We start from the raw sequence: 22,589 nt of genomic DNA, 5'->3' as shown, positions 1-22,589 counted from the left end.
ACCTCTCACGGCCCTCTAGTTGACATTGAAAACCTTTTTAGTAAACATACACTAAGCCCTCTAGGTTTCAAAGTTAATGAAGTAAAGTAATATTTCTGCTACTCATTCTAAGTTGAAAATAACACTCTAGTGACAGCTGAAGATCACAAATTCCAGACTTCAGGGGAGTCTTGAGACATATTTACAGAAGCATGGCAAAACTTGATGGAATAAAAATACTGCATCTTTTATACTGAAAGCATCTCATCTATAAATTCATTTCTCAATTATAAATCTAGAAATGCCAGCTCTGATTCACAAAAATGATTAACAAAGCATCTGTAGAATCAGAGGCTTCAAGTCACACATTTGAATCACTTAAGTACAATGAAAAAACATATAAATACTGGGATACTACAACATATTCAGCACTATACAGACCGGGGGCAGGGGGAGTCAGTGATATGCTGTATGCCTTCACCTAAATGGAGTAAAAAGAACTTCTATGAAACTGCTACAAAGGATACCTACCACACTTTTTGTAGAAGATCAACACTGTGGCAAATTTTCCAAGAATAAGATATGAACTGAACTGAGTCTTGAAGGATAAACAGAGGGGTGTATGTTCTTGGTGCTGGGGAGAAAAGGCAAGTACAGACAAAACTGAACTGAATTCAATTATTCAGAAAGTATGCATTGAGCATCATTATCACCAAGCATTCTAGTAGTCATAAAGCATAAACCTACACTTTCTTTGTCCTAGAAGTTTATCAGTAGAAGCCAATGCTCAATCTTTTCTTGATCATTTTCACTAAGTCATGGAACTCTTATAAACATCTCATTTTGTCCTATCATCTTAGTGTACATAACAAAAATATAGACAATTGCCATATTCAATGGCACAAATAAAGTTAATTCAAAAGATTCTAAATCAGTTCAAAGAGATTTTATTTTAAGTCCTCCATCTGAAGGTACAATAGTTTCAGAAGAATAAAGTAAATATTCTGATTCTGGAGTAGGCAGAATGGATTGTTACTAAATTTTGTATATGAATCTATATGCAAAAGGGAAAAAGATTCAGTATAACTCAGGTTTACACACTGAATTCCTTTTCTCTTTCTTTCTTTCTTTCTTTTTCTTTCTTTCTTCTTTTTTTTCTTTCTTTCTTTTTCTTTTTTTACAAACTCTTTTCTTAAGAAACCTGAGAGTTCACAGGCATACATCCATTTCTGTAAATGTTTATTTTTTTTAGATTTTTATTTATTTATTTATTCATGAGAAAACACAGAGAGAGGCAGAGACACAGGCAGAGGGAGAAGCAGTCTCCTCACAGGGAGCCCAATGTGGTACTTGATCCCTGGACACTGGGATCACTCCCTGAGCCAAAGGCAGATGCTCAACTGCTGAGCCACCCAGGTGTCCCTTCTGTAAATGTTTAAATGGCACTTAATTTTACAAATATAATTTGAAAAAAATTTAAATTATAATAAAAATCCATTTATTATGCACCAGATTTTAAAACATGTAAGACCAGCAATCCTAAACTTGCTGGATTGGATTATATATACCTAAGGTAAGAGTCTTTCATAAGACAATTTTCATGGAAAGAGCTTTCACTGAATTACTTGTTCTTTAGAATCTCCAGGTCATTTCAGTGGCTAACATTTATGGGGTGTTTACAAAATGATTTTGCTAATACTTATGCTAAGGATTTTATATTAGATGATTTAATACTCACAGCAATCCTATGAAATATACACTATTAATTCCATTTTGTGATGGGATAAATGAAGCTTAAGAAAAAACAAACAGTGAACCTAAAATCACAATGCTAGTAATAGTGAAGCCAGAAATAACACCTAGAAAAGTCTGACAGTAGAGCCCAAACTCTTGACCACTAACCTAGTATTGCCCCTTGAGATATTTATATGACAAAATCTGGCAAATTTGGCACCAGCTAAGTGAATATCATAAATTCTTGCAATCAGTGGTAATAGAATAATGTCTATCCTCAACCATTTATCTATTGATAATATATAGATTGGCTACAAGCAGTTTTCTTATTTTTCACACAAATTGCTTTTCATACTTAGAGATGCTCAGAGCATTTTGACTCTCATGTACACTGTTTATCACATACGAGAATTATGAAGAAAGTAGAGGAATTCTTTTAAGAGGTACCTTGTTTATAATTCTTTATTCTTTAGCTAAACATTATTTATTTTTATGTTACTGATGCTCAAGATATTTTTTTCTCATTGCTGCAAAGATGAGCCATTTTGAATGTGTACTCAACTGTAAGATCCCCAATTTTCCCCAAGGAAAATTCTTGATAAAATAACAATGTGGAAATTGAATCTTAAAAGCAAAATAAGGGACGCCTGGGTGGCTTAGTGGTTGAGTGTCTGCCTTCAGCTCAGGGCATGATCCTGGGATCTGGGAGCCATCGGGCTCCTTGTGGGGAACATGCTTCTCCCTCTGCCTATGTCTCTGCCTCTCTGTGTGTGTGTGTGTGTGTGTGTGTGTGTGTGTGTGTGTGTGTCTCATGAATAAGTGAATAAATCTTTAGAAAAAAAAAAAAGCAAAATAAAAGAGTCCCACGTCAATTGCTTTTAGGTCACTTAGACTAATGAAAATGCCTTGATTTTAGTCCAGCCAGGATATATCACTGGCAGCTTCAAAATTAATTTACCATTTTCCCACAAAAGCTTTAACTTATCACCTTCCAAAATCTACTGTCTGGAGAATCAAGAATGCAAACTGTATTTCATATCCCTTACACCTCAAGTTTATCTCCCCCATTTAGATGATGTGACATTCTGCCAAAATTTTCAGACTTACTAAATGCATTTTCAACAGCCCAGGTTCAAGTAGCTAATTTTCTCTAAGAGGTTTTCTGTTTTTCCTTACATCAGACATCAGCAAGACATCCTTGTATAAACATAAACTGTTAAGGAGAGTTTTCAGATTTCAATGACATCATTTTTATGTATTACTTGGGAGATTTTGTTTATTATTGAAAACCATTTTATTTTTATTCTGATAACCAGACACATGGTTTTAAGTATCCAATTCATAGTAAAAAATGGATGATACTTATTAAATGTTTTATTTTCATAAAACTAGATATTTAGAGGTTTGATATATCCCTGAATGAGATTCCTCTGTGTTTTCACCTTGGAAAAGTGTTAAGAGTTATGGCCAACAGACTGATCAAAAATAAAAGAGAAAGGACTCAAATAAATAAAATAATGAATGAAAGAGGAGAGAGCACTACAAACAATTAGAAGAACATATGAGCAACTATATGCCCACAAATTAGGCAATCTAGAAGAAATGGATACATTCCTAGAGATGACTAAACTACCAAAACTGGAACAGGAAGAAATAGAAAACCTGAATAGACTCATAACCAGCAAAGAAATTGAGATAATCAGTAATCAAAAATCTCCCAACAAAAAAGAGGCGAGGGCCAGATGGTTTCCTAGGGGAATTCTACCAAACATTTAAAGAAGAATTAATACCTATTCTTCTGAAGCTGTTTCAAAAAATAAAAATGGAAGGAAAACTTCCAAACTCTTTCTACGAGGCCAGCATGACAGTGATCCCAAAACTAGACAAAGATCCCGCCTCAAAAGAATTACAGACCAATATCCCTGATGAACATGGATGCAAAAATTCTCACCAAAATATTATCCAATAGGATCCGACAGTATATTAAAAGGATTATTCACTATGATCAAATGGGATTTATACCTGGGCTGCAAGGGTGGTTCAACATCTGCAAATCAAAAATGTGATACACTACATTAATAAAAGAAAGGACAAGAACCATACGATCCTCTCAATAGATGCAGAAAAAGCATCTGACAAAGGGCAGCATACTTTCTTGATTAAAAGTTTTCAGTGTAGGGATGGAAAGAACATATCTCAACATCATAAAAGCCATATACAAAAAGCTTACAGCAAATATTATTCTCAGTGGGAAAAACTGAGAGCCTTTTCCCCTAAGGTCAGGAACACAGCAGGGATGTCCACTATCACCACTGCTGCTCAACACTGTACTATATGTAAGTCCTAGCCTCAGCAATCAGACAACAAAAAGAAATAAAGAGGACCCAAATCAGCAAAGAAGTCAAACTCTTTGCAGATGACATGATACTCTATATGGAAAACCCAAAAGACTCCACCCAAAAATCGCTAGACCTCATACAGGAATTCAGCAGTTTATAAAATCAATGCACAGAAATCTATACACTAACAATGAGACAGAAGAAAGAGAAATTAAGGAGTCAATCCCATTTACAATTGTACCCAAAACCATAAGATATCTAGGAATCAACCTAACCAAAGAAGCTATACTATCTATACTCGGGAAACTATAGAATACTCATGAAAGAAATTGAGGGAGATACAAAGAAATGGAAATACATTCCATGCTCATGAACTGGAAGAACAAATATTGTTAATTTGTTAAAATGTCTATGCTACTTAGAGCAATCTATACATTCAAAGCAATCCCTATCAAAATACCATCAACTTATTTCAGAGTTGGACAAAAGAATTCTAAAATTTGTATGGAACCAGAAAAGACCCTGAGTAGCCAAAGGAATATTGAAAAAGAAAACCAAAACTGGTGGCATCACAATTCTGGACTTCAAGCTTCATTACAAAGCTGTAATCATCAAGGCAGTATGGTACTGACACAAAAACAGACACCTAGTTCAGTGAAACAGAATAGAGAACCCAGAAATGGATGCTCAACTCTATGGTCAACTAATGTTTTACAAAGCAGAAAGAATATCCAATGGAAAAAAAATCTCTTCAACAAATAGTGTTGGGAAAATTGGACAGCCACATGCAGAAGAATGAAACTGGACCATTTCCTCACACTATATACAAAAAAGGACTCCAAATGGATAAAAGACCTCAATCTGAGACAGGAATCCATCAAAACCCAGAAGGAGAACACAGGTAGCAACCCTCTGTGACCTCAGCTGCAGCAACTTCTTACTAGACACATCTCCAAAGGCAAGTGAAACAAAGACAAAAATTAACTCATGGGATTTCATCGAGAAAAAGCTTTTGAGCAGCAAAGGAAACAGTCAACAAAACCAAAAGACAACTGACAAAATGGGAGAAGATATTTGCAAATGACACATCAGATAAAAAACTAGTATCCAAAATCTATAAAAAACTTAACAGGTGTCAAGTCCCAGAGGACAGAATGGCATCAACACTCAGAGAGCCAAGTTGGGCGTGAGAACAAAGATGTATTTTGTGGTTGAGTCTTGGCATTTAAGTGTTTAACACACACTTTGTCAACTACAGGAGAAAAAATATGTCAATATGTAAACTCGGGCATCAGTTCAGTTGTTTGAATTATGAGACTGGATATCAGGTCCAAATGGATAATTTTCTGGTCCAAGTCTGGGCATCAGGTAAATAGATAAACCTCCTGACCCATCGATTCTGATCCTCTCTGCTCATCACTGATTCTATCTCTGAACAGGAGCAAACACATAACAAACAGCCATTTTCTATGCGTAAGGAAAAGAGTGAGTACCTTCTAAAGAGATTAAGCTCAAGTCATGTTGAAAAGGAGGTTAACGTGCGGTGTGAAAATATTCATAGATTGTTTATGACTCCAAGCAAAAAATATGACTCAAGAGAAAAGCCAGGATGCTATGAAAGCATTTCCATATTCTCGATTTTAGGGATTTGAGAAGTTTCAGGTCATCTCCCCTGGAAATGTTAAGAATTTATAATGTATATTTTTAGACAGGGATGGTGTCTTCATCTTCTTTGTACTGTTGGTGTGTGGCATACCAATGGATTTTTCTAAAAGCCTTGTTGAAGGAATAGGTTAAAAATAATATATATATATATATAAATCAAATAAATAAATAAATAAATAAATAAATGTTCACTCTTTAAAAAAAAAAAAAAAAACTTATCAGGGCAGCCCAGGTGACTCAGCAGTTTAGCGCCTCCTCCAGTCTCCTCCTGGAGACCCGGGATCGAGTCCCACGTCCTCTGTCTCTCTGCCTCTCTCTCTCTCTCTCTCTCTCTGTCTCTCATGAATAAATAAACAAAATCTTAAAAAAAAAAAAACTTACCAGACTCAACACCCAAAAAACAAATAATCCAATAAAGAAATGGGCAGAAGACATGAACAGACATTTCTCCAAAGAAGACATACAAATGACCAACAGATGACATGAACAGACATTTCTCCAAAGAAGACATACAAATGACCAACAGATACATGAAAAAATATTCAACATTACTTGGCATCAGCGAAATATAAATCAAAACCATGATGAGATACCAACACATATCAGTCAGAATGGCTAAAATTAACAAGTCAGAAAATGACAAGTGTTGGTGAGAATGCAAAGAAAGGAGAACACTCATACACTGTTGATGGGAATGTAAGCTGGTGCAGCAACTCTGGAAAACAGTATAGAGGTTCCTCAAAAAGTTGAAAATAGAGCTACCCTATAACCCAGCAATTTCACTACTGGGTATTTACCCTAAAGATACAAATGTAGTGATTCAAAGGGGCACCTGCACCCCAGTGTTCATAGCAACAATGTCCATGATAGCCAAACTATGGAAAGAGCCCAGATGTTCATTCAAAGATGAATGGATAAAGAAGATGTGGTGTGTGTGTGTGTGTGTGTGTGTATGATGTGGTATATATGTATACACACACACACACACACACTATTCAGTCTTCAAAAAAAATCTTGCCATTTGCAACAATGTGGATGGAACTAGAAATTATGCTAAGAAAAATAAGTTAATCAGAGAAAGAATTATCATATGATCCCACTCATATGTGGAATTTAAAAAACAAAACAGAAGATCATAGGGGAAGAGAAAAAAATAAAACAAGATGAAATCAGAGAGGAAGACAAACCATAAGAGACTCTTAATCATAGGAAACAAACTGAGGGTTGCTGGAGGTAAGGGGGTAGGAGAATAGGGTAACTGGGTAATAGACATTAAGAAGGGCATGTGATGTAATGAGCACTGGGTATTATATAAGACTGATGAATCATTAACCTTTACCTCTGAAACCAATAATACATTATATGTTAGTTAGTTGAATTTAAATAAAATATGAAATTATATAAAATGATAATCCCTTAAACCTAGAAAATTAAAAAAAAAGAATATGGCCAAAGTCCTGGAATATTAAAATGTGATCTTTAAATTATTAGCCTACTGTGGGCAGAAATGTTATTTTAAACAGCTTTAAGACCTATACAGGAAAGCTATTGTAGGACTTGGAATTTATAAACTCAAGAACCTAATAGGACTCAAAAATATATGAACTTATCTTTGTTCAGGGCTAAGAGTATACTTTCACTTCAACATTAGGTCAGTGTGGGAGAGGCAGTACCTGTTAGATTCACTAGCCATTTATCTTTTGTACCCTTCTTTCAGCACCTCCTATTTTATGATCCCTCATCTTACAGTTAATTTCAGATCTCGTATCCTACAAAGAATTCTCTCAGTACATGATACTTACCCAGAACAACTGGGCCTACCATTTGCTTCTTTGGTAACAGATAAAACTACAGGCTTTGATTCAAATGAAAAAAGTGCCAGCTTTTAGCAAAAAGACTTCCTCTTTCAAACTCTTTCCAATAAATAAATAAATAAATAAATAAATAAATAAATAAATAAATAAAGTTTGTAATGACAGGGAATGTATTTTAGAGCTCAGGGGGTAAGGAAAGTCAAAACCAGAGAGAATGGGGCAAAACTCCATTGCTCTTTTCTCTCTCTGCCTAACAATGGACCTCAGATACAGATGCGGTAATGAGAAATGGGCAACAAAGCAGATTAAATAAATTCCAGCTTTCTAGCCAGAAAACGAGAAATGTAAACATCAGGAAACTGAAAAGTTCTGGAGTCAGGAAGGAGCTTCAAAAAGTAACACCACAAAATTATTTATGAACTCCTGGACTCACCCCCAAATTGCACATGAATGGATCAGATGTTAAACAGCATAACAAAGACTACAAGAACTGAACTAAGAGCTAAGTCCCAGATTGGCCGTTGAATGAATGGTATATACATGGGACATATCAGAATAGTATGGCAAAGGCTTTGAAAATAAAACTGATATTGAAACCACAACCTACAGAAGACTGGTCAAAACTTGTGATCTATACTACTTGGGTTGGTTGCCTGTTAAACAAAAATATCAACATTCTCCATAGGATTTAAACAAGACCAAGAGACTCATAATATTACATTCAAAATATCCAGAATACAACCTAAAATTATCCAGCATATAAAGAACTAGTAATACTTCAACTTGCATGGCAAAAGACAATCAACAGATGCCAACACTGAAATAACACAGATATTGGAATTATTGGACAAAGGCTTCATTTCAGCTATTATAAAAATGTTCCAATAAAGGAAAATATTCTAGAAAAAAAGAAAAAAAATGAAAAAACTCAGCAATAACAGAAGTTATAAAAAAAAAACTAGATAGAAATTTTAGAAATGTTAAAACCAATAACCAAAATTTTAAATTTACTGTGAAGGCTCAATAGCAGATTGGAAATGGTAAAGAAAAGAACAAGTAAACTTGAACATAGATCTACTGATATTTTCCTAGCTGAAAAACAAACTGGGAAAAAAAAAAAGTAACAGACCCTCAAGAACTTACACTAATTACCTAAATATCTAATATTTTAGTCACTGGAGTCCTAAAAGAAGCAAAAGAACCCAGTGCTCAAAAACACTTTAAAGATATGACTAAAAACTTCTAAAATATAGTGAAATGCACAAATCTACAGATTCAAGAATCCCAGTGAATCTAAACAGGAGAAACTTACAAATCCAAGAAACATAAATTGCTGAGAGTTAAACAAAAATTTTTAAAGTAACCAGAGTAAATGACACATTATTCGTGAAAATAACTCAAATTCATCAGAAAACATGGAGACCAGGGGAGCACCTGGATGGCTCACTCAGCTGAGTGTTTGATTCTTGATTTTGGCCCAGGTTGTGATCTCAGGGTCATGGGATCAAACCCTACATTGGGCTCTGCCCTCAGCAAGGAGTCTCCTTGTCCCTGTCCCTTTGTTACTCCCCTGCTTACTATCTGTCTGTCTCTCTCTCTTTAACAAATGAATAAAATCTTTTAAAAAATGAAAATAAAAAATCAAACATGGAGGCCAGAAGAAAGTTAACATTTTCAAAGAGCTGAAAGAAAAGAATTGTCAGCTCAGCACACTATACACAATGAACATATCCTTCAGGAATTAAGGTGAAATAAAGACTTTACTAGAAAAAGGAAAACTAAAAGAATACACTTTCAGGAGATGTGCACTGAAATAACTGATAAAGATTTTTTTTGACAAAAATAAAATGATAGCAGAAGGAAACTGGAATGTTAGAAATAAAGAATAATAGTAAAAATGGCAAATATATGTGTAAATATAATATTCTTCCCCGTAAATGTTATTAGTCCTTCTCATGTTCTTTAAATTGTTTTAGGAAGCATTTTTAAATGACTCCAAGTGTGATCCCTCCTCCATGATATTCATGCCTTTCAGTAATTCCCTCTCCTTGAATATGGGTTAGACTTAGTAACTTGATTCAAATGAAAAGAATATGGAAAAGTGATAAAATGTCACTTCTGTAACTGGAGTACCAAAGACTGTGACCTCCAGCTTTTTTTCACTCAGCTGTACCATTTTGCATTCCCATCAGTAATGCATTAGAATTGCAGTTTCTCCACATCCTCACCAGTATTTGAAATTGTCAGCATTTAAAATTTCAGCCACTCTAATAGAAGTGTATCTCATTTTAGTTTTAAAACCAAGATACAAAATGGTATAGCTGCCTGGTAAACAGTTTGGCAGTGTCTTATAAAGTTAAATACAATATGGCCCAGTAATCCTCTCCTAGTTATTATAAAGAAAGAGGGGGGGGAATCCCTGGGTGGCTCAGCAGTTTGGTGCATGCCTTCAGCCCAGGGCATGGTCCTGGAGTCCCGGGATCGAGTCCTGTAACGGGATCCCTGCATGGAGCCTGCTTCTCCCTCTGCCTGTGTCTCTGCCTCTCTCTCTCTCTATGTTTCTCATGAATAAATAAAATCTTAAAAAAAAGGAAACATATTTATAAGAAACCTGTATAAGAATGTTTATAGCAGCTCTAATTATAACTGCCAACAACTGGAAGTAATTTTACATGAACAGATAAATGGATAAATACATTGTGGTATATTTATATAATAGAATATTACTCAGAAATAAAAAATAATGAATTATTGACATATGCAACAATGTGGATGAATTTCAAAGGCACCTATTCCCAGGTAAAAGCAGCCAGCCTCAAAAAGTTACACCTTCTGTGACTCCATTTATATGGCATTTTCAAAAAGATAAAACTGCAGGGACATGGAATAATCAGTGGTTGCCAAGGTTTAGGTGAGGAAGGGGTACAAATTACATGAGGAGGATTCCTAGGGTGATGAAATAGTTCTGTATCCTGATTAGAGTGGTATTTATGGAATCTATACATGTGTTTAAATTCATAGAACAGCAAAGCAAAACAAAGTCAGTATTATTACATATTCATTTAAGTAATTTTTAATTTTAAAAAAATTATAGTGGAGGCAGGAAGATAGCTGTGGAGTAGGAGGATCCTAGGTGCACCCTGTCCCATGAATACAAGTAGATAAGTATCAAATAATCTTAAATCCCCAGAAATTGACCTGAAGACCAATAGAACAAACTCCACTATTAAAGGAAGAGAGGAGGCCACATGGAAGAAGATAGGAAGTATAGAGATGTGGTTTAAGGGAGAAAAGGATCCAAGTGCTCTGCTGTGGAGTAGAGGGAACCATAGTCACAGAGAAGTGAGAGAGAGAGATAAAGATAGAGCTAGAGATAGACAGAGATAGAGAAGCACACAAAGGAATGCACAAGGAGAATGTTTTCCCTTAGCCACTGGCTTGGAAAATGAGAGGGGCTGAATTTCATGAGTTCTTGCAACCAGCAGGGCTTACAGCCAAGAGTTTTAAAGGTAGTGGGCTTGGCTAGGATAGAGTCCCCAGGGCACTGTGCCACTCTTGGAGAAAAGGCAGGCAGACAAACAACCCAGAGGCATACAACATGGAAACAGTGATCTGAAGAGTTCCTGTGGCACACAGTGGGGAAACTATTTGCTCTTCTTGGAGCTTGTCCCGGAGAAGCAGCTTTCACAGAGACACCTCTCTGAGAACAAAGCAGCTGGCCAACACCATTTCCTTCCCCCAGTCCTCTGCATAAGCATAGAGCCACCTGTGGGAAGCAGCTACTTGGCTTATACTAAGCCCCACCCCACACACTTCAGTGGAACTGCTATCTTAGCTACATTCACCTCAGTCTCATTGCAATGGGCCACTCCCCCAGAACAGCACAAACCCCTGCCCACATCACATCTCCTGACCAGAAAGTTTTGCAAGGTCTCCGTTACAGTGGAGGTGGTGACAGGTCTCATTTCACAAGCAGACAAAAGCACGCCTAGTTAAAACTCAACACATTCAGGCCAGGGACCAAACACTATCTGTGGCAGGTAAGGAAAGCCTCTGCAGATGACTGACCTGGAGAACAGAACAGCCAGAAAATCATGACAAAGCATACTCACCACACACTGGAGGCACTCCCTGAAGCACCAGGCCCTGGGCACTACAGGATCCCTTCTTCATAAGGCCATTACTTTCAGAAGCAGGAGATATAATTGGCTTTTCTAACACACAGAATACAGGACTAGACAAAACATAGACCTGGCTTAAATTTAGCTCTATTTCTTTTCTTTTTTTTTTCTTTTTTTTTTTTTTTTCTGTTCTTTTTTTTCTTTTTTGGTTCAGGTGCAAGAAAAAAAATTGCCCTAAGATGTGACAATGTTTTACTTTTCCCAAATAAGAAAGAAGAAAAAAAAAGAAAGCCTAACTGCTTTAAATAGGTTGTAAATACCTCTTTTTTTAGATTTTATTTATTTGAGAGAGAGAGAAGCATGCACATGTGTACACATACAAGCAGAGAGAGAAGCAGAGAGGGAGGGTGAGAGAGAATCTCAAGGAGACTCCATGCTGAGTGCAGAGCCCAGTGTGGGACTCAATCTTATGACCCTGAGATTATGACTTGAGCTGAAAACAAAAGTTGTATGCCTAACCCACTGAGCCACCCAGCTGCCCCCTAACCAAACTCTTCAAGAGGTTTTATTTTTCCTCCACACTATTCTGATTTCTCACCTCCTGCTGACTCCTCAACCTCAAAAATTCAGTTTCTACCTTCATCACTTTACCACAAGAAATCTTACTAAGGTCATTAATTAATTCCTTGTCACAATCTATGGACCTGTTTCAGTATGCATCTACTATATATGTGTTAATCACCTCTTCTTTTGAAATACTTTCTTACCATAGCTACTTGATTTTACTCTCTTATCTCTAGTCACTCCTGTATTTACTTTGCAGGCTCATCCCCCATCCATCTAGCTACCAAACATTAGACTTTCAAAAGCCTGGGTAGTAGATAAACTTTTCATCTCATCTGTTATGCTTTCCTGATAAAATCACATCCAGGTCCACAGCTTTAATAACCATATATACTACGATTACACTCCATATTTGTATCTCTAGTCATTTGGAAGTCTCAAATTCAACATACTAAATTTGCCATATTCAAATTCAATATATATAAAACCATGGTATTGATCCTTCCCCTAAAATGTGAATGTACTTCTGGTTTCCCTATTCAATGAACCTGTCAGATATAAGAGTTTTATTTGAACCATCCTCACCTCACCACTTATATCCAGTCCATCATAAAGCCCTACTGACTTCACTTCCAACCCAAATCCACTGACTTTTCATCCTCTTAATTATCACTAGTGTACTCTAAGAGTACCATCTTTTACCTAAACTACTGCAGTAGCCTCCTAACTGATCTCCCTGCATTCATCTAGCCTTCTTTAATCTAATCTATGTGCTGCAGTCAGCATGATTTTTTCAAAATGCAAATGTAGTTATTTCCCAGTCACTATTCCCAGCCACCCACTTCGCATTTAACTGAGCCCAAGATTGTCAGCAGATACAAACTGGTCCAGGCAAATGTGACTGCATGTATGTGTGGGTGGGAGTAAAAGAAAAATATCTAAATAAGCAAGTCTGAAAATGTCTGATTGTGTGTCTGATTGCTTTTTTTTTTATTTTTTTTTTAATCGCCAGGTTGGAGACACAACTTTATTGGCCAACTGCAGACCAGAGTAGATCAAGCCCAGAGGTGGGGGTTGGGGGGATGGAGGGAGGCACCATCAGGGACGGGGAGGCCAGGCAGGCAGAATGAGGGCCTGAAGGCCGTGGGGTGTGGCACCAGTTGCACTTCTGAGCAGCCACCCCCACTATGTCCAACACGGAACAGGGGGTCCTAATCATTACCTCAACTCCCCTAGAACATGCAGACTCTGTAGGTCACCTGCAGAAGGCCTAGGCTGAGAGCTGTCCCTGAGTTCAGACCACATTCTTCCCCCAGAAAAGGCAGCTGGGTCAGCAGGCACAGGGATCCCCTGTGCCTAATCACATTTAAAAGCCTCTCAAAGGGATGCCTGGGTGGCTCAGTGGTTGAGTGCCTGCCTTTGGCTCAAGGTGTGATCATGGAGTCCCAAGATCAAGTCCCACATTGGGCTTCCTGCATGGAGCCTGCTTCTCCCTTTGCCTATGTCTCTGCCTCTCTCTCTCTCTCTCTCTCTCTCTCTGTCTCTCATAAATAAATAAATAAAATCTCTTTTTAAAAAAATGAAAGCCTCTCAAAAAATTTGCAGGTTTGTTGTTTACCATTTGAAATCACTTATGCCTTTCCATAATAAAGGTCAGGTTTTTTTTGGTAAAAGACTTTGTCTCTCTTTATGACATACAGAAGTCATTTAACAGGTGAATTTCAGAGGGCTTTGCCACTTGAGAAGCAGCATGGTACAGCAGAAAAAGCTTGGTTTAGAGAGTCAAATAGATATGAATTCAAATCACAGCTCTGAAACTTATTATTTAGCTCAATTCCTTATTTTGAAATGAGACCTATATGTTTGTTTGCTTATTTTGGTTTGTTTTTATTTTGTTTTGGTTTTTTTTAGAATTTGATGACTTCATCTATGCAAAAATTCTAACATATTGTCTGACATGCCGTAGGTGGCCAATGAATGTTTGTTCCTTCCACCATAATAAGTGGTGCTGATATTTCAGTCAAAAGAAAATCCCAAGATCATTTGCAAATTACCTTATAGTCTAAGCTTGCTTCACAGTTGGAAGAGAATGTTGAGTTGAAATTTTATTTTTTTAATTCATTTTACCTAATATATATTGAGCACTTCTTACATGAAGCTAGGCTTCAAGCTATGCAATTTACATTCATTATTTAATCACTACAAATGCCCTGTGATACAACATATCATCCCATTTTATAACTAAAAAGTGCCTGAGTTCAAATTTGAACTTAGGTCAAATTGTGATTTTTTTAATCTGTAGGATTCTGACCTCTCTCACTGAGGGACCCATTACAGAAAACTTAAAGTACACGGAAAAAAAAAAAAAAAAAAACTTAAAGGAGAATGGCTGCCTTTGATCATCTGGTTTCATCAGGGACCTATGGAACACTTCATTTTGCCAAAATCTAGAGCCAGAAACTCAACCATATAAACTTCTTTACATGAAGCAATTTCACTTCATTACATTATATGGCAATTCCAAGGGTAGAGACCTAAAATGCATTTCACTTTTTCATGTTTGATACTATACAAATAATCTTCCTGGAATTATAGTATTTAATACCTTTTTCTGGCAGTATTAAATACCAATACCCTAAAGGATTATTCATGCAGTGTTAAAGATGGGAATTTGGCAAGAAGAGAGAAATTTAATTATGATCTTTATAGAATCAAGAATAGTTTAGAGACCAGATTTTGACAGCATTGTGTATGAAAGTATGCAAGCCTCTATCTTTGACAATAGTGATAGGTTTCCAAACAAACTATCTCTGAAAGAAAAGTCTGAACTCCAGAGAATAACGTACAGGCACTTTGCACCCGGAATAGCTATGCAACATGATATGCACTAAGTTCATATATAAGGAAACATTTATTTTTCCCCAAGGCTGACTAAGGGTTGAAATCTATCCCATTAGGGACTTCTATGGTAGTACCCAAAGAAAAACACATGTCTGTCTAACAGTCCCAAAAGAAATCCATAGGAAAATATGAGAGATGTGTCTGAAACACTAGTTCACAAATCTGACTCTATATGATAGCATTGGTGGAAGTTTGAATTCAAGAGCCAGTATAAAAACAAGAGTACCTATAGTCAAATAGAGTCATTGCTTTGCTTTGTTGGTTCCTGATAACCCTGAACTGCAGTTCTATGAACTCTAATATAATTGAATCTGCTAATGTTTTGTATAAGTATATCTTAGATAATCTGACAGCAATGACTTTCTGGCTGATGAGTCTCAGCTTGCCTTTGACCACATCATTTTATCATTTGAAATAGTGAATATGTACTAAAATATACTTAAAAATCTTGTACAATGATAAGTATATAGTAGGTGCTCAATAGAATATTGATCTATTGACCAATATCTCTTAGAGTGCTAATGATTTTTTAAGAGACCAAAGTTTAGTTAATAAACTTCTTTTTCTTTTTTATACATTCAAATGATTGACTAGCTTTCATCTTCAGAGCAACATGTAGCCAAAGTTGTCAACAAATCCAATTTAAGGAGACAATTAAGAGCACAGAAAATGTCAAGAGTAATAGACTGCAAGAAAAAGAGCCATCATTTAAAAAAAAGATATTAGTCACACTGAAACTTTTTAATAAAATATCTCTGTAGATAATTCTGAAATAATTAGAAGTGGTAAAAGAGAATTAAATAGAACTTAATTCAATTTCTACATAATAGAAGGGCCTGCTGTCACAAAATAAAATAGCATAAACTTGTGTTGACGTGGGAGATACATCCTAAGGTGACCCCCAGTGACTAGCCAATGCCTTGTATAATCCTTTCCCCTTCAGTGTGGGAGGACTCTGTGACTTGCTTCTAAGAGAAAATGTTAAAGGTATTAGAATGCCACTGCTTTGATTTGGTTGTTATATAGCTAAGATAATGTGATACTGTTATTCCCATGATTACATTATGCTATTGTATTAGTTTTCTAGGGCTGCCATAAGAAAATCCCATAAATTTGGTGGCTTAGAACAACAAAAACTTATTCTCTCATAGTTCGGGATACTAGAAATCAACAATCAAGTTGTCTGTAGGTCCATACCCTCTCTAAAAATCTCTAGAAGAGGAATCTTTCCTTGCCTCTTCCAGCCTCTGGTAGTTGCCAGTAATCCTTAGTATTTCTTGTCCTATAGCACCCTAAATCCAATCTCTGGCTCTGTTATCATATGACCATCTTCCCTCTGTGTGTCTCTGTGCCTCCATTTTCTTAAAAGGACACCAGTCATTAGATGAGGACCAACTTTACTCCAGTATGACCTCATCTTAACTTGGTTAATTACATCTGCAAAGACCTTATTTCTTATATGTTCTAGGTGGATATGAATTGGGGGTGGGGGGGGACACCAATTAACCCAGTACAGTTGCCTAACACTTTATCTTAGCAGACAGCAGGAGAGACTACTCCTTGTTGACTTGAAGAAGTAAGTTTCCAGATTTTGACAAGGCTTATGAGGGAGCCACAGAGCAAGAAATTGCAGGCAACCTCCAGGAGCTGAGAGCTTCTTGCTTTTAGCTGACGGCCAACAAGAAAATGGGGCCTTCCATTCTACAACCATGAGGAAATGGATTCTCCCAACAACCTAAGCTTGGAAGAAGACCAAGCCCAGAAATGAATGTAGCCTCCTGACACCTTGACTGCAGCCTTGTGATGAGATCCCAAGCAGGAGACCCAGCTAAACTACAGGTTGAGACATCTATGCCATGGAAATCATGATAATAAATGTGTCTTATTCTAAGCCACACAATTTGTGGTAATTTGCTACATAGCAATAGCAAGCTAATAGAAAAACTACAATTGATATAGTGCTTTAAAGGTTTCACTTACTGTACTTCATTTATGCTTGTGAAAGCCAAATCCAAAGGTATTTCTTTCAGTTCTGAATTATATATACCACCAGCATTTAACTGTATCTACATGCATCATTGGGATTGACATATAAAACATAAGTGCGCTTTGTAAAATCATAGAACTTTGGTACTCAAAAAAACCTTAGGGAGCATACATCTCAATTATTTTATTATACAAATGAAGAAACTGAGCCCTGGACATAGAAACTGACTCTTAAATATCAAGGTAACAAGTGGAAAAGGCAAATATGAATCCAGGTCTCCTGGGATCCAGCCCAAAACTTTTTTCTGTATTATAGATCATCAGCAACTCACTATGATCCTGTGAGATCCCTAATGACAAATAACAGAAAAGCTAAAAATAAATCATGGACTTTTAGAAAATGCATATGCTATATACTTTCAACAGTCAGTATTGATAATTAGCACTAATTAGCTCCCAGAAGAAAGCAAATCACATTGTAGCATCCAATAGAGTATTTGATAAATTTTAAAGATTAATATTATGTTTTCATATGCAATCACCATTAAAAAAGATGAGACTATCTCCATCTATCTTGATCTGAGGATAGGATATCCCTGCAGGCAAAAGCCATGGCTGAGTTTGAATGTGAGCTCTAACATTCATTCACCTGTTAACTTGAAAGAATTCCTCAAACTCTCAGCTATACTTTCCTCACCTGCAAGATGAAAGTAATAACAATGACTTCTCATTGTTGTGTTTAGGTTTAAAGAAAATTATAAGCATAAAATGCCTGGCATGTACAGATTGCTCAATAAATGTCACTCTATAGCCATTCATGATGAATTTGTTTTTATTTTTTATTTTTATTTTTTAAGATTTTTATTTGTTTATTCATGAGAGACACAGAAAGGCAGAGATACAGGCAGAGGGAGAACCAGGCTCCCTGCAGGGATCCTGATGCGGAACTTGATCCCAGGACCCTGGGATAACTCCCTGAGCTGAAGGCAGATGCTCAACCACTGAGCCACCCAGGCGTCCTTGTTTTTAAATTAAGAACAGTTTTTCCTCTGCAGATATCTCTGAACTATAATTGTGACAGAGTATTTAATACAAATGTACTTTTAATTTTACATTAAGAGAGATTTTCTTTAAGAACAATTTTCTGTTGTAAGGATTGACTCTTTTTTGTTTACAAATACTCATCCTCTGTCCCCTCAATAAGCTCAGTAGAAAATAAAGACCTAAAAAGTCTAAGGAAGAAAAAATTTTCATTTGAGTAGGCCTAAATTTATTGACACTTAGGAACCACACACAAAAGGAGAGAAAAAAAAAAAAACCAGCAGCATGAAGATTCTTAAATTAATCATTGATTAGGAGTTTACATAATTTAGAGGTAGTAATCCAAAACCTGTTTCAAATTAGATGAGAGTAGAAAAGTGATGTGGAAGTAGTTACTGTTAAATTGGAATTCTTCTGATTACACTATTTATCAGGTAGTATTTCAGATAATTAAATAGAACTATGAGTAACATGAAAGATTATAGTTATGGTTCATGTTTGCACAGGTCTGTTGAGACTTAGAAATTATGTGCAGGCAGAGTTGGAAAAATTCCAGCATGGACCATATTGAATTAGGCAACAGCTGGTGAAGAAGGTTTAGTTTAAGGGACTGTCCTGACAGCTGGAGAAAAAGTGATATGTGGTACATACTAAATGTCACATTAAAAATTAGCAGTAAAATAATTACAAGTTAATTAGAAATGTACTGTCTTGATTTCAAGCTTAAACAAATCTTCCTTGGGGCCATTTTAAGACCATTTTAAAGTTCTTTAATCTCCACTCAAGAGAATTTATTTTCTAGCAGGTGTGCCTTAAAGCTAAAAATGTAGACATGACTTAAAATCATTTCCATGAGTTTCAAGCACTTCCACATGTTTAAAAAAATAGTCATTTCAATGTTTTTGAAACCCAGGAAAGGTCATGGGGAGAGGAAGCTGTGAAAACCTTAATCCTGCAAATCTCGAGGCACATGGCATGATGCAATGGAGTTTTGAGCCAGAGGCTGGGGTTCAAGCCTCTGCTTTGCTAATTACTAAGTAGAAGTTTTGGGATAGAATTCATTCCGTTTTCAAACCTTAGTTTTCTCATCCAAATTGTGAATGATAACACTTACCTTCCAAATTATTGTGAGAAGTGATTTATACATAGTACCCATGTAATAAGCCTGTGGTTCCCATACTGTGTATAAAGGCACCCCAGGGCACTGCAGCACCCTTAGAGAAGTGCTGTTGAACATTTTTTTTTGGCATTTTAAACATTTAAGGGAAATACTGCAATATTCAAAATCTGTCAGCCACTGTATGAACTACTAGCTAAACATAGTTCACAGTTTCAACATTAAATTACACATTCCTTTCAGTGATGTCATATCTTTGTGAAATTGATGATTGTTAGACAGAAAGCAAATAAGCATGAAAATCAATATAGAACAGGAAATGAAAGTGGTGGCCAATCTGATTCCAATGTCTGATAGGTGTGTAGTGTCCAAGATGCTCACATATCTTTTTAGTAAGTAACTGTGGTTAAGACTAAAATTAGACCATACCAAAATAAAAAGCTTCTTCTGCACAGTGATGAAAACTATCAACAAAACAACAAGACAACCTACAGAATGGGAAAATATTTCTGCAAATGACATATCTGATAAGGAGTTAATATCCAAAATAAAAAGAACTTATATAACTAAACACCAAAAGAGACAAACAATCCAATTTAAAAATGGGCAGAAGACTTGAACAGACATTTTTCCAAAGAAGACATATAGATGGCCAATAGCCACATGAAAAGATGCTCAATATCATTCATCACTGGGGAAATGCAAATCAAAACTACACTGCACTATCACCTTACACCTGTCAGAATAACTAAAATCAAGAATACAAAAAATAACAAGTGATGGTGAGGCTACAGAGAAGAAGGAACTCTCATGCACTGTTTGTAGGAAAGCAAGCTGGTGTAGCCACTATAGAAAACAGTGTAGGGATTCCTCAAAAAATTAAAAATAGATGCCCAAAATGTATTCATTTCTTCTCAGACCTGATGTTCTTTCAGATGATTGAGCCCTTTCTCTCATAATTAAGATAAATTTAACTCTGTTCTCATTAATAACGCTCACTATGATTCTCAGAATTTTTACTGTTTGATAGAGCCATCTGATTATCTCTGATCAGCGGGATCTGAAAAGGTTATAAATGCTCTATTCACTCTTCTCCTGTTGAGGCATCCTACTCAGGTGAGGAGACATTAGAACCTCAAGATCTCAGTAGCATCAATTGTCAAGTTACTGTACTGAAGACAAGTTTCCCTGGAGAGTCACCTGGACCAAATGAGTCAAGTCAATGAGATTTGATAGTTTGTTTTCTATGAAGCTTAGGCTTTACTATCTTGATTAAAATTAGAATTAGTTTCCATTGTCTTCTCCACCACTCTCCTAAAAATGGTTTCCTTACTTTTCTTATGATTTTATATAATATATGATATTCATAATTATCTTTTATGATTAAAAAGTAATTATGTAATAATGGATACTGTAGAAAATAGATTGTGAGGGGCATCTGGTTGGCTCAGTTGACTAAGCTACTACCTTTAGCTTGGGTCGTGATCTCAGGGTCCTGGGATCAAGCCCCAAGTCAGGTTAGGCTCCCTGCTCAGTGAGCAGTCTGCTTCTCCCTCTTTCTTTGCCCCTCCCTGTCTGCCCCCCTCATCCCTATCTCTCTCTCTCAAATAAATAAATAAAATATTTTAAAAAAAGAAAATAGATTGTGGTCTGATTAAGAGTCTGGATGGTGGAAAACTCAAAAAATAATTAACAACATTAACTAAAACAGCCCAATCATAGTGTGATACCCCACATCACAAATAAAGTCAAGATCACATTCATTCATTTATTTAATATGAAGCTTTGGCTTATAACACCTTAGGGTTAAAAAGGAATATTGTAAACATTTTAAAAGGATGATTTCCTTTAGGTATAAAGATGTATACATTAAGATAAAGCCACTTTTATATAAAATGTTGGAACCAAGGATGTTCTATAGCAAGGTTTTTGGGGGTTTAGCTTTATATCACAAATGGGGAAATAATTCAAACAGGCACACATTTCTTTGGTGGGAAAATTTCTGATTGGGCTAGAGTGTATATAGAAGCCATCTTTTCTGGTGGTTACAATATGAGAGTAGGAGGATGATGCTTTGAAAGGAAAATTTAAGTAAGTTCCCCAATACTTAAGATATTAGAAAGAACTCACAAAATGGCATCCATAGGTCACCTTAAATCCCCTCCACTATTCTTTGCTACTATGAATCATAAAGGGGTTTTTTTTTTCCTTTCTAAAGACTCCTCCTAATAAAAGTAACTCTTGAAAACAGTAATATCTTAAACTCTTCCTCTGAATTGTTAGTTAACAAGATTTAAAAAAGAAAATGCACTTGGCTGATGAGACATCACAGTGGTATTACTATTCTAGAAATAGAGTAAAAGGAGAAAGGACTAATAAATGGGAACTTGAGAGGTCCCAAAGAAACAAGTTTCCTATAGGATGACTTGGTTAGAGTCTGGCTAGGCTGTCCTTTTGTTTTTTGTTTGGGGTTTTGTTTTGTCTTGATTTGGGTTTTGTTTTGACTATTTGAGAACACAAAATAGTTGAGAAAATATAAGTATGTAGTAGAAATGAATTTCTTAAAGCACAATAGAAAAGTAACTGAGGTGTTAATAGTTGCTACCCAGAATATCAGTTAAGATTTTAAGTTACTGCACTCACTTTGATTAACTCAAACATGTTTCTCCTGCATGGAGAGCATATTTTGCCACTAATATTCATAGCAAGGCAGATCCAAAATGAGAATCTTCTATTACCAGCTACTTTCTAGGTTAATGAATTAATCAAGCATTTACTAAGAATCTACTATGTGCCTAGCATTTAGCAAAATAGTATTTGAATTAAGAAAAAGAAGAATGGGAGTTGGGTATTATTTTACTTGAAAGGTAAGTTTGTGGCATGTTAACATGTAACAAGGAATTATATTCAACACAGATAAGATGGTTCCAAGTCAGCTTTAATGTTCATCTCATTAGAAACATAACTGCCACTGTGGGAATAAGAACTCTCTTATAGTCAGCCCATTCAAGATCTTCTTCACTAAGTTCTCATGAATTTCAACCAAAGGGATCTAGCCTCTGATAGATCCTTGTTGTAAGCAGTTCCAAGCATTAACAAATTACAATATTACCTTCCAAAAAATTCAAAGGAAAAACAATAACTTCCTTTCACTTTAAAAATACACATCTATTTATGTCTCTGATCTTTGTTTTTCTTCTTTCCTCTTTTTTTTGGGGGGGGGGAACGCAGGGGAGTAATTATAAAATCCTTGAATTTTTCTTTGTATCTAAAACTAGCCTTAAAAAAGTCTGTTTTAGAAAGTGTGAATGTTTGAGGACAGAGATTA

The 22,589-nt window shown here is 36.0% G+C and overlaps 1 protein-coding gene and 1 pseudogene across 21 annotated transcripts in view; one reads left to right on the top strand and one right to left on the bottom strand.

Annotated features, from left to right (window-relative positions):
• Nucleotides 1-22,589, bottom strand: part of EMC2 (ER membrane protein complex subunit 2) — a 402,209-nt gene that overhangs the window by 290,415 nt on the left and 89,205 nt on the right. For 2 of the 21 annotated variants that reach the window (XR_007401886.1, XR_007401896.1), the window contains exon 12: nt 511-613. The exons of the other annotated variants lie outside the window; for them this stretch is intronic. The gene's annotated coding sequence lies outside the window, so the exon portion shown is untranslated. The remainder of the gene's footprint in view (nt 1-510; nt 614-22,589) is intronic. 21 annotated transcript variants of the gene reach the window in all.
• Nucleotides 1-22,589, top strand: part of LOC112662504 (heat shock protein HSP 90-beta-like) — a 64,183-nt pseudogene that overhangs the window by 13,310 nt on the left and 28,284 nt on the right.

The sequence above is a fragment of the Canis lupus genome, chromosome 13 (assembly GCF_003254725.2).
Source record: "Canis lupus dingo isolate Sandy chromosome 13, ASM325472v2, whole genome shotgun sequence".
Taxonomy (NCBI): Eukaryota; Metazoa; Chordata; class Mammalia; order Carnivora; family Canidae; genus Canis; species Canis lupus.
Note: the sequence above shows the minus strand (reverse complement) of the source record. Positions and strands in the feature narration are given on the sequence as shown.